This window comes from Rhinatrema bivittatum, chromosome 1, assembly GCF_901001135.1.
Source record: "Rhinatrema bivittatum chromosome 1, aRhiBiv1.1, whole genome shotgun sequence".
Lineage (NCBI taxonomy): Eukaryota > Metazoa > Chordata > Amphibia > Gymnophiona > Rhinatrematidae > Rhinatrema > Rhinatrema bivittatum.
Window position 1 is genome coordinate 175,986,618 of NC_042615.1, and position 14,123 is coordinate 176,000,740.

A 14,123-nucleotide genomic window follows, 5' to 3' on the forward strand; every position below is an offset into this window, starting at 1 on the left:
ATATTTATCTCAGTATTTTCTTGAGTTGACATTAAACACTTCTTTCAGCATTGTACATTGTAAAACTGCCTTACAGAATTACTCCCACTGGGATTTTAATTATGGGGAGGATTTTCAAAGGGTTACGTGCGTATATTATGCGCGTAACTCCGAAAACCCACTCCTGTGCGTGCTGAGCCTATTTTGCATAGGCTCGGCGATACGTGTATGTAGCGGGGCTTGAAAAAGGTGCGGGGCGGGGATGGTCTGGGGTGGGGCAGGGGCGTGGCTCGGAGGCAGGCGCAATTTAAATAATAAAGGTAGGGGGGGATTTAGGTAGGGCTGGGGGGTGGGTTAGATAGGTAGGGCTGGGGGGCGGGTTAGATAGGGGAAGGTGCAAGGGGGCAAAAGGAAAGTTCCCTCTGAGGCCGCTTCAGTGGCCTAGGAGGAAACAGGGCTCCCCTAGGGTTTGGCGTGCGCAAGGTACACAAGTGTGCACCCCCTTGCGCGCGCCAACCCCGGATTTTATAACATGAGCGCGGCTGCGTGCGCATGTTATAAAATCGGGCGTAGATTTATTCAAGCCGGGTTGCGCGCATAAATCTACGCCCATGCGGGGGTTAGAAAATCTGGCCCTATATGTTTTAGTGTGCTTCCTTAAGGGCCTTCTTTGCCTCAAACCTGCCCATACTCACCTGTTTCAAAGTTGTAGGTGTAGTGTCTGGGGCAGAATTAAAAGAACAACCAAAGTCACTAAATGTCATAGCATTAATCAACATTCTCATGACATACTCTGTATTTTATGATTTGAGGTAAATGAAAGATTTAACCATGTTTATGCTCTATAATATACCTCTCAAATAGGATATAAGACATTTTGCTTATATCATATATTTAGTTATTTATATCTGACTGTACATTCTTCCGTCCTTTTATGTCTTCCAAAGGTTTAAAGAGAATGGTGTAGCAGTGTCTTCAAGGTTCAATGTGATCAAAGACTATTGGGAGTCCTGAAACCACTGAAGTGATCAAGTCATATAGTATGAGAGCAGTAGAAGGGTTTAATGAGGAAGGCCACAGAAGCTGTTCTTAAGAGATAATTAAGAACATCTGCTAGGGTGGGAGAGGATCACAGCAGTGGTTCCTTCTTAAAATCACTGTACAGCAGCATATGGAGAAAAACCAAGGACTGCAATGTCTTCAGTCTTCAAGTGCAAGCTTTGATTTAACAGCTGAGCTGAGATAAGCTAACAAAGTAAACATTTTACTCTAATTTAATTTATCAATTTATTTCTCACTTTTGATCACTCAAGGTGGGTTGTAATAAAAATAGTAATTTAAAAAATGCAAACTTAAGACCATGAAAACTGCTATATTCAGTCAGAAGAAGACTCCATCAAGCTCTGTATCCTCTCTTTCTAAGAGAGACTAATCCTGATCAGAATTACCTATTAGGATCCTAATAATAGATGGATTCCATGCTCCTTATAACCAAAGATAAGCAGTAGCTTTCCCTAAGTCTACCTGGTTAATAATAGTTAATGGGCTTTTCCTCCAGAAACTTGTCCAAACCTTTTTTAATTACAGCTATGCTAACTGCCTTTACCACATCCTCTGGCAACAAATTTCAGAGCTTAATTGCAGGTTGATTGAAATATATTTTCTCAGATTTGTTTAATATGTGCTACTTAGTAACTTTATGAAGCATTTCCTAGTCTTTGCATTTTTTGAAAGAGTAAACAACAAATTTGTGTTTACGTATTTCACTCAACCCATGATTTTGCAGACCTCTATCATATCTCCCCCCAGCCATCTCTTCTCCATATTGAAGAACACTAATATCTTTAGCCGTTCCTCATACAGAGACATAAAATCCCCTAAACTAAATGTTGTCACCTTTCTCTTTACAATACCTTCTAAACATTGATCAAAGTACAATATAAACATAAATACAGTAAATAAAATGGAATAAAACTGTTTAAAAACTTAGGAGTCCATATTCAAAGTGTTTGGCTAAATTTGGGACATAGCCAGATAAACAGTGAGGTTTGAAAATTCCACCAGTTTTACCATTTCAGAATTATCTGGCAAAGTAGTTATCTGGCTAAAAAGTTAGCCAGATAAGTCAGGAGCAAGCTGGGGCATTTTGGGAAGAAGCAATGTTATTCTCTAATGTAACCAGATTTATTTATTTGATTTATATTCTACTTTTTGGTACTTCAAAGCAGATTACATTCAGGTACTGTAGGCACTGTAGTTATCGCCAATATTCAGCATTTTCTGGCTAAGTTAGCAGCACAGTTCCCTCTAAGCTGAGTATGTGAGTGATCACTCATGCATTTCTGAGCATCGCTCACAGGATTTACATGGTCGCTCACATGCTTATTTTCTTTGTGCTATATACAGAAATGCAACACTAATGCTGGTGCTCAAAAATTGTTGTCAAAAAAATTGTTGCATACACGAAAAATAATTTGCACACACATAGACAATCCTTGGAGGGAACATCGGTTAGCAGAATAACTCTAGGACTGCATCAGAGCAGTCCTAAAGCTATCTGGAGTGGTATACTAAGATAACTTGTTATTTAATCAGGTTAGATTTAAAGATATCAAATTAATCACAATGAAAAAAAGTATAAACCTTGCTCAAAGATATCAAATTAACTAGAAGACAAGGTAATAATATGTAAACATGCCACAACTTTCTCACAAATCTTAATAAAATGGGGTATCAGTTAGCTCATTTTGAGTGTGGTCTATCTATAGACCACTGCCAGTGCTCTCTATCATTTACCCCATGAAAGTACTATTTTTAGTATTTTTCATAATGCAACTAAAAAGTCTCTATGGAATTCCAACCCAAATTGAAACAATTTATAAAATAACATAAGTTCCCAGCATCATCTGATGTTTCAGTGGCCTGCATCAGGGGATACATTTAGAAACAAACACTTATCTGCACATGGTATTTAATTGGACAACATCTCAAATTCTCTCAAATGAAGTTTGAGCAAAGTTTGCACTTTTTTTCATTGTGATTAGATTTAAAGTAATCCAGGTAGCATTACCCAGATAACTTTAGGTGAGTATTGAGCAGGAGAATTATCCCCACTGGGAGGCTATCCCATGCATATATTATCTTTTCATTGAAGAAAAATCTGCTGATGTTATTCCTTAGTCTACCCACTTGGAGTCTCATATCATGATCTCTTGTTTTAGAACTGCCTGAAAAACTGTTTGCTTCTTGTGCATATTTATACCCTTGAGATACTGTATTTAAATGTCTCTATCATTTATTTGCTTTCTCCACTTTTATAGAATATACATATTTAGTATCTCAAATCTTGTTTCATAGGATTTTTGGTGTCCTGTTCTCCACTTTGGCCTCTATCCTGGGGGAGGCAGGATATAGATTTAAAAATAGAATAAAATAGAATCTGTACCTTTTTGGTAGTTTTGTCCAAACTGCCTCTACTCTTTTTATATCCTTTTGGAGGTTCAATCTCCAGAAATGGACACAATACTCCAGGAGATAACTCACTATTGCCTTATTACACTTCCTTTTTGTACTTAAAATGCTTTCCCTACACACCCTAAAATTCCTCTGGCTCTGGCCACTAAGGTTTCATATTGGTTTGTAGGGATGTGCAGACAAAAAGTTTGCGTTGATAAGTTGATAAATTGAAGTTGAGGGTCAATTTCGTTCAATATGGACATATGGAGAATTCCATAAGTTGAGGGTCTGTCCATACGTTCACCGGTTCCCTAAATAAAAATTTAAATCCCTCACCCTCCTTAATCCCCCCCAAGACTTACCAAAACTCCCTGGTGGTCCAGCGGGGAGTCAGGAAGCCATCCCTGTATTTCTTTGCGAGGAGCACGTGACGTCGGCGTCACGTCGGAGTGATGCGGACGTCACATGCCTTCCGTGCCTCCGCTCCTGACCCCCCCCAAGCTGGCCAAAAGTTCCGGTTGGGTCCAACGGGGGTCCGGGAGCGGAGGCGTGGGAAGCACGTGATGTCCGCGTCACTCCGACGTGACGCCGACGTCACGTGCTCCTCGCAAAGGAATACAGGGATGGCTTCCTGACTCCCCGCTGGACCACCAGGGAGTTTTGGTAAGTCTTGGGGGGGTCAGGAGGGTGGGGGGTTTAAGTGTTTATTTAGGTTCAACGAATGCAACATAGCTATGTTGAATAAGTTGAAAATCGCGATGCGTTGCGCATCATCACTTTTTTAAGTTTAAAAAAAAATAAGTTGTGTTTTATATATGCGTTCAAAACTAATGCACACCCCTATTGGTTTGCTATCTTAAGATCATCAGATATGATCACCCTTGGGTATCAGTTCTGATTTGGTCAGATCAGCCTCATCACATACTATTCCCTTGGATTTCTGTGCCCCAAATACATGACTTTGGCCTTTTATTTTCCCCAAACTTTAATCGACAAACACATGACAATTTTTCAAGTTTTCTTAGATTGCTTCTCGTTATTTGCCCCATCAGGAGTGTTTACTCTGTTGCAGATTTTAGTATTGCCTACAAATATACAAACACCTCATACAACAGATCTATTCTCTATTTGATACAGGCTCTGACTGTCAAAAGGACACCATCCTATAATATTTAAGAAAATCCTGTTTTGCCATATCCTTTCATATGTATGTGTAGACAAATGTATAAGATGATGCCACTTGCTTATCACTACAGTGGCTGGGGATAGCCTCTACAAGAACTGTGGGCTATTTGGACTACCCTGGAAACAAAATTTAGACTCCTGATCTTGATTTGAACATGCTGGAATGTCATCTTCTTGGCTGAGGTAGTCTTCAGAATCAACTCTTTCATTTACCAACCTTGCCTCCATCAGTATGGATACCCAGAGCTGAGTTTGATTCCTAGGAAGGTTATGACTTTTGTGAGACCTTTTCCTTTCTCATGAGTAAACCGGATGCTAAAATTACTGACTGCTGAGATAAAACCTTACTGAAATAGTTTGCAAGTCTACTCTATGATGACTCTAGTCCAAAGAAATCATTGACATAGGGGTAGATTTTCAAAGGGTTACGCACATAATATACATGTGTAACCCTTTAAAACCTACCCCTGCGCACGCCAAGCCTATTTTGCATAGGCCCGGCGGCGCGCACAAGCCCCGGGACACGCGTATGTCCCGGGGCTTTGAAAAAGGGGCAGGAAGGGGGCGGGGCCTGGGGTGGAGTGGCAGGCTGGGGGCGGCCAGGGGTGGGGCCGGGGGCGGGGCAGTAGTACGGGATGGTCTAGGGCCGGGGGCGGTCCCGAGTCCTCCAGCATAGTGGCTGTGCTGGGGATTGGCGTGCCGGCAGCTGGCCGGTGCATGCAAGTTACGCCTGCAATAAAGATAGGGGAGATTTAGAAAGGGCAGGGGGTGGGTTAGATAGGGGAAGGGAGGGGAAGGTGGGGGTGAGTGAAAGGAAAGTTCCCTCCAAGGCCGCTCCGATTTCGGAGTGGCCTCGGAGGGAACGGGGAAAGCCATTGGGCTTCCCCTAGGACTCGGCGCGTGCAAGGTGCACAAATGTACACCCCCTTGTGCGCGCCGACCCCGGATTTATATCATGCGTGCAGCAGCGAGCGCATGTTATAAAATAGGGTGTACATTTGTGCGTGCCGGGTAGCGCGCACAAATGTATCCCGCGTGCATAAAATTAAAAATCTGCCCCATAGTGTACTATATTTTTGGACTCAGTGACTTCAAATGTGAACCATTGTATGACTGAGCTAAATGCTGAAAAATATGAGCATGAAACTGAATAATAACCCATTAGTATGCACCTGTCTAGAATTAGGAATATAATAATATCCCCATATCATGGACAGACCATTGACTTATTTGATCATCAATTAGAAATACATTAAAAAGAGTTATGGGGACAAGGTCTGCAAACAGCTAAGAAGGAAGGATAAATTGACTCCAGAAGCCCTGTTAGAAAAATCTAGGTAGTTTTCTAATAATTCATGAGGATAGTAATATAACACTCTGGTGAACCCATGGAGCTCTAAGTTTCAAAGAGTAATAGATTCAATAGCCCCAGAAAGTTTAAGACTTTGTAAATCCCCTGAATACATGATTTTGTCTTCCAGGCCCCCTTCTCTTCTTAGATACCACAAGAAGATATTCCTCATCAAATAATTAGTGTTTACTTTATACTTAGGAGCTTGTCAGTAATAGCAAATATCTTACAAAAAAATGACAGAATGGTTTCCTTATAAGCACAGCAAAAGAGAGAGCGAGAAAGTGGAATTCACTATTCCGTTACACATTATAAAGGAAATGAATCACAGATTAATATACTATCTGCTCATTATTCTAAGTATTCATACATGGTTACAAGCTAGCATGTTAAATACACCCATATCTGGTGACATCAGTATGTTGATTAGAAATTGGTATAATCATCCCAAAATTACATACTCTATAGTTCCATCTGGTGGATGGACACCCAGAGAAGTGAAAACAAAATATTCCAATATTTTTCCCCTATCCATTCTCGTACATCTAGTTATAACATAAAACAAAGATAATTTTAGCTGCTAGTTTTGTAAACCTGTGCCTGTTCTCCCATTATGCATCAGTGACAGAAACTCCCTTGCTGTGTCCTAACTGAGACAATGAAATGAGTCTCATAATGAAACATTTTATCAGTAGATTCTTTTTTCTCAGCTCTGTTTCCCGTGGTATCCAAGACCAAACCAAAGTTCCACAGAGAATGGGAATTCTGCCCTATTTGAAGCCATAGTGGCTGTGTTCTTTGCCAGCTCTCCTCCGAGGACAGCCCTAAAAAGCCACACATCCATCCATTTTTCCACAGTAACAAAGAATCAATTTTCTGTAATTTCGGGGCCCCAATAATGTTCAGAGAAATCAGGTTGCTTTTCTTTACAGACTTACTGATGTCAATGTCTGCTTCCTGGTACAATCAAGATTATAGGATAGTGAAACAAGAAAATTGTAAATTAAAATGTGGTGGTTAAAGTTGTGAGTTGCATACTTGGACCTAAATGTCAGCTGTGCGAATGGCTAAAGCAATACCTCTCAAGATCATTAGATTCGATCATTAATAAGCCTAAGAAATGCAAATGACCTCACATCGCATATCTAACAACCTCTTAATTATACCTTGAACCTTAAAACCCCTGCTGTTACTGACCTAACCATATAACTCATCCAAACTATACACCTTTCCTTTCTGCCTTACTCATTAACCCATTCTACGCCTTACTAGAACATGTTGTATGTAATAACTAACACTCAAACCCCAAATTGTAATCTGATTTCAAGACAATATGTTGTGATGATGTTCATCTAATCTTCTTTTTCACAATTACTGTAAACTGTTCTGATGGTGAAACCGAATGATGGTATACAAAACACATTAAACAAATAAACAAACAAACAAACAAATAAATAAATAAATAAGAAGGCTTTCTTTGTGGTGAGGGATCTGATAACAGTAGCCACAGAGGCATTCACGGAGCGGGATGCCAGTGGTTGGTGTACCACCTTCACGGAGCGGAAGGATGGAGGGCTGCCATCTAAAAAAAAAACAAAAAAAACTCAAAAACATGGGTGGGTAAGAGTATATGTCAGGGGCAGGGGTGTGGCCTGCTTGTTGCAGCGGTTGCTAGCTTGCTACCCCTAATTGAGCTGGATGTTCACTTGGATGCAGATCCGGCGCTGCTCTCTACATTGGTGGTGGGGTGGAGGGGAAATAGGGCTGGAGGGTACTGGAAGCCAAGAGTAACAGGTGGGAGAGAGAAAAAGGAAAAAAAAAAAAAAAAGGATAAAGTGCGTAGCTTGCTGGGCAGACTGGATGGGCCGTTTGGTCTTCTTCTGCCGTCATTTCTATGTTTCTATAACCTGGATGTCTACCTGGGGAAAGACTATGTAATCAATTATTTAATGGGAATAGTTCACCTCCCATTTTAGAGACAGTAACATAGTTCAGGATATTAGGTACGAACTCTGAACTTTCTGACATGGATACTGCCCAAGCTATGATTCAGGTACAAGCTGTAATAATAGTAGTACCATTTTAAATACCTTTAAAATCATCTCTGACTCTATCAATGCTTATTTGGGATGGGCAAGAAAACCCTAGAATCCTTCAGGCTAGGTATGGATCAGATCATTTAATGGAGTTAATTAACTGATTGAATTAAATACTGTTTTAGAGCCTTATTTCATACTTGATATGATGTGGAAGCAGAGAAAGTATCCTGTTTGAAATATAAAGTTGCTATCTCTGAATGAATTTGAATTGATCAGGACTCCCTATTTGCAAATTTTTTATTTTCACACTATTCTGCCTTAATGAGATTTGTCTGATGTTAATCCTTTTCCTATGTGTGTGGCTATTATTTATTTTAGTACTTTGCTTTCTCCAAATTAGTACACTTTCTCTTGTTTTTGCTTTAGTTCTGACGTTTGTAAATATTTATTTTATGAAAGTGAGTCCGTGACTTCATGTCCCTATTAAAAGCTTTTCTTTCCAATATTCTGGTTCCTTACCTTTGCCTAGTTATTTCTTATTAAATTGGCATTTTTTTTTAAATGTTATTTTCCCAGACCTTTGCATTTTAAATGTGGTTATGCTTGTTGTGACACATCTGTGCCAGCATTATCATTCATTAAGCTGGCTGCCTTGGCACTGTGTACAAGCATACACTGCACATAATAAATGAATAAATAATACCCGCCACCGCAATTCATATCTTTTCTTCCTCAAAATATCTGTTATGCTAAGAGGTAGCAGCAGACATGGGCGGGACAGATGAGAGAAATATGGAATCAACTGTAGGAGCAGATAGCAGTGTCATAACCAGCAAGTCCTCAACCAAGATCCCGCATCCTTTTTAATGGGAGGAAGGAGACTGCAGAGGAACCGAAAGCAGCTGCACCCTTTGGCAGAGACAAAGGAAAATTGGAGGTTGACAATTACCATCACTGAACAATTAGATCAATGAACTCCCCAGTTCATTGATCCAAGTTATCCTACCTGTTTGATGTAACCGCATTCTTATATGCCTGTTAATTGTTATAATGTAAACCGAAATGATATGTAACTTTGCTACATGAATTTCGGTATATAAAAATGTTAAATAAATAAATACATAAATAGCATCAGACCAAGAATATATCTGTGCCACATCAGCAGCCTCTTTCACCTTGGATTGTTGCTAGATGCAGAAGGATCCAGAGCGGCAGGCTAGCACCAGCAATGTAGTAGGGCAACAGCCAAAGTCAATGTAGAGTTTCCTGTTCTTTGAATCTGGACAATCCTTATTGAAGATTTTTCAATCTGAGGATGAAGATGATGATGACATTTCAGATTTGGCAAGCATAGGAGAAGGGGATATTTCCTCTATGGTAATTAAGGAGTGTTTGGAGGGTATGGTTAGTCTTATGTCTGATCATCAGGGTAATGGAGATGTAACCCTTGCTGCCAGTGCCAAGAACAGCCCTAGAATGAATGCCCCCTCCCATGTGGTTGATGATATCATGAGAGATGCACCTTCACTGTTGCGCACCCCGTCCTTGCCTGGCCCACACACAAGCTTGCTCACCTCGCTAGCTCCTTTGCAGTTCACGGGTCGGCCTCCCCAGAGGCAGCCGCGAGCTCCTCCAGGCCTCGGTGTCCTGCAGTGGTAGTCACAAGGCCTTCCACTGCACACCAGGCCTCACGCCAGAGTTTGGCGTCCCCAGTGGCATTGGCCATGCCCCTACATGCGCACATGGACTGCCCGGCCTCTTGTAGGGCCAGGGGCGGGTCCTACCTCCTTGGCGTGCCATAATTGAATGTACGATATAAGGAAGTCCCTGCCTGCACTTCCTTGCCTTGGCAATAGGGTCGGCATGGTAAGTATACTAGTTTGCCTCCGCGTTCACAGCCTTGTCCAGCGTCCTCCTGTTTCAGCGTCTTTCTGTTCCAGCCTTGTCCAGCATCCTTCTGTTCCAGCGTCTGTCTGTCCTGTCTCCCCAGGTAGTACCCTCGGACTGTCTCTCTGGTACTGACCTCGGCCTGCTCCTTGACCATTCTGTTTGCTGCCTGGATCCTGACCTCTGCCTGCCTTGTGACCTTGTCTGACCTCTGGAACCTGACCCCTGCTTTGTTGACTACTCCTTGGACTGATCCTCGGATTCTGACCCCAGCTGCCATTGAACACGTCTCCTAATTCTGGCTTTGTCCCTTGCCTTGTCATCGCCATTTTGGTTCCTGTCACCCGACGTCACGAGTGCAGGAGATCGCTCCCGGACCCCCGCTGGACCCCCAGGGACTTTTGGCCAGCTTGGGGGGGCCTCCTGACCCCCACAAGACTTGCCAAAAGTCTAGCGGGGGTCCGGGAGCGAGCTCCTGCACTCGCGCTGTATTGCCAATATTCAAAATGGCGCTGGGCTACTTTTGCCCTCACTATGTCATACGGGTCGTATGACATAGTGAGGGCAAAGGGTCGTATGACATAGTGAGGGCAAAGGTAGCGCCGGCGCCATTTTGAATATTGGCAATACGGCGCGAGTGCAGGAGCTCGCTCCCGGACCCCCACTGGGACTTTTGGCAAGTCCTGTGGGGGTCAGGAGGCCCCCCAAGCTGGCCAAAAGTCCCTGGGGGTCCAGCGGGGGTCCGGGAGCGATCTCCTGCACTCGTGACGTCGGGTGACAGGAACCAAAATGGCGCCGGCGCTACCTTTGCCCTGTCATATGGTAAGGGCAAAGGGCCACCGGCGCCATTTCTATTAACGCAGCCGTGGCCCGAGAGCGGGAGATCGCGCCGGGACCCCCCCACTGGACCCCAGGTAATTTAAAACATTTTGGGGGGGTTCGGGAGGGTGGGGGATTTGTTTTAAAGGGTCAGGGTGGGTTTTAAGGTTGTTTTGTTGTGCCGGTTTTCCCGCCCTCCCCCGATTTACGATTTTTTGACGATAAATCGGGGGAATTGCTAATGTATCACGGCTCTAACGATTTTTGACGATTTAAAATATATCTGACGATTGTTTTAAATCTTCAAAAAATGATTCACATCCCTACTTTTTATGTTATTTGAACTGCAGGTGCTTTTTAAAAAAATAAAATTATGATTTTATTTATTTTATGTAATGTTAATTTTTATCTATTGTTTTAAGTATTTTACTGTGTATGTTTTATTATTAGCCACCTAGGGTCTTTGTACATAGATGGCATTAAATAAAAGAACCATAAGCATAAACATAAAAATAAAGATGTAGTGGCAATGATACAACGGTTTACTTAAACTTAGTGAATTGACTGAGATGGGGAAAATTCTATGACTCAGATTGTGGCTAAGAGCTGAAGCTGCTTCCAAGAGCCATGTTTTAAATAGTTTTCTGAATGTTTAAAGATCTGAGGCTTGTCTGATATTTGGTGGTAGTGAGTTCCAAATGGATTGAGTCTTGAAAGGTTTTTTTCTGGTGCTTGTGAATTGGCACAACTAGCCAAGGGGTGGAAAGATGTGTTTGAGGTAAGAGAGCAACTGACATAATTTTGTGCACTGCCTTTGAGAGCATTGTAGGATACAGCCAAGATTTTAAACTTTGTTAAAATGTCGGAGGCCAGCACAGTGTTTCTAGGACTGTCATGATTCTGTGAAATTTGCTTTTGTTCTGCATTGTGCAGCCCTCAGCATTCTGAAGGAGCTGTAAATACCAGAGGAGTTAGTTTATTAACCTAATGTAGAGAGATCTACAGTACTCTAGGCAGGAGATTACGCATGCCTGGTTGACTATAGGTAAAACAGGCTCTTTTGTAAATAGAGAAGGTGATACAGTTGCTGTAGTTGAAAGAAAGCCGATTTGATGATAACTATAAAAAAAAGTATAAAATGAATTGCAGAACAATTCATATCAGCTTTTAATTCCTCCTAAAACATGTGATAAGTTGATTCATGTTTGGTCCTTGGGTATGTGGGAGTAGTTAATTTGGAGTCCTCCTATTGCTGCAGTAGCTTTGCTCCTGATATCTAACAGCATTTCCTGTTCCTCTGGAGGAGCACCAGTGATGCAGGAGCAGCAGCAGCATAGACACATCTGTGCTGGGCCAAAACATGCAATGCCCCTCTCCCCTGATCTTCAATTTCAGTCCTCCCATATCTTGTGAAAGGGGTTGGGGAGGTGTCTCTGGGGCTGAATCATCTGGGCTCTGCCACTTCACAGAGTCAGCCCTGGCTCCAGTTCCTGGTCTGGAACTAAAGTGAGATAGATTATGTAAGAGCTTTTGTAATAAGATGTCCTGGTCTCAATATATAGGAAATCTAATTTTACAAATTAATTTACAGGGTGAACTTCAACCAATGTTGGGTGACTTCAGAAACTCTAGATGCAAAGGTTGATTCTGTGTTTTATATTTTCTTCTTTTTCTTTATTTTTTTTGTTTTACTTTTTTAAATTTTCAGCATGATCCATAACTTTAATGGGAAAGACATTTTTTTCCAATATTGAGCTAGGTCCATAAATTTTATCAAAATTGTATGCTTTTTAGCATTCATAAACTGTATATATAGTATCTATCCTGAAAATGTTTGCCATGCGACCCATGGCTGGAGCCATGAGCCGCCTCTTACCTCCCACAGTCCGACAGTCGCCGTCATGGCCGGCTTGGCAGGAGCTGTTGCTGGGACCCTCTTTGCTGCAGTGTTGCTCCCAGACTTCCCTTGCGGCAGGAGGCCATACCTGCCGTCTCTTCACTGTGACAGGGAGCCGCGGACTTCAGCGTCCTCTTCATGGCATGGAGCCACCGCCCATGCCATTTCCTTGCAGGGCTGTAGGCATGCTCCTCAGCGGCATGGATGCCACCATCGACCCACCTCCTCAGCGGCATGATGCCGCCTCCCACATTGGGGCCTGCCTGCGGCCGTCCTCCTGCTCCTCAGCTCAGTGGCAGCATGGCAGCTGTCCAGGGTCCTGCCTCTAGGGGTGGGCCCACATTTCTCTGCCTCCTTTAAAGGGACCGTGACTGGATCAGACCCAGGCCCCACCTGTAGCTCATCTCAAGGAGTTGCCTCTTCCTGTCCTACAAAAGGGCTCCGAGCCCATTCCATCGTCACTTTGGCAAGGAGCTAGCCTCCTTGGAGCAGTCCTCCCTTGGACTCTGTGTTCTACTCCATTAGACTTCCGTCTTCAGATCCAAGTTCCTGTGATGTCTTCCGTCTGCCTTGTCTTCATGACCTTCGTCTCCTGATGTCTCCATGGTTATGCAAGTCTCCTGAGGTTCCTGGCTTTTAACCTTCCTTCACTGAGTCCTGTCTCAGTATTCTGGCTTCGAGTCCCATCTCTGAGCTCTCCCCTGAACTGTGTCCAGGTCCTCGGAGCTCCTTGCTCTTGCCCTGGTCTTCAGTTCCAAGTGCCAAGTCGTGTCTTCAGTGTCCAAGTCCTCATCTTCAGTTCTAAGTGCCAAGTCTTCTCTTCAGAACTCCTTTCCCAGACGATGGCCATCTCCCCGCAGGGGCACACACCCTCTATCTGTGCTGGGGAGTGCCCCCTAGCACTCCCTTCCATCGCCATGGAAGGATACAGAGGCATTATGACATTTTCTGTTTTATTCACCATTCACCATTCCCTTCCCAATAATTCCTAACATTCTGTTTGCTTTTTTGATTGCTACAGTACAGTGAGCTGATGATTTCCATGTATTATCCATTATGATACCTATATCTTTCTCATGGTTGGTAACTCCTAATATGGAACCTAACATCATGTAACTTCAGCATGGGTTATTTTTCCCTACATGCAACACCTTGCACTTGTTCACATTAAATTTTGTATGCTATTTGGATGCCTAATCTTCCATTCTTACAAGTTCTCCTGTAATTTATCGTCATCCACTTGTGATTAACTACTCTGAATAATATTGTATCCTCTGCAAAAGTAATAACCTTAGTCATCATATTCCTTTCCAGATCATTTATAAATATATTGGAAAGCACCAGTCCAAGTACAGATCCCTGAGGCAGTCCACTCTTTAACATTTTGCACTGAGAAAATTGACCATTTAATCCTACACTGTTTCCTGACTTTTAACCAGTTTGTAACCTTGAAAGGGACATCGCCTCCTATTCCATGACTTTTTAGTTTTCCTAAAAGCCTCTCATAAGG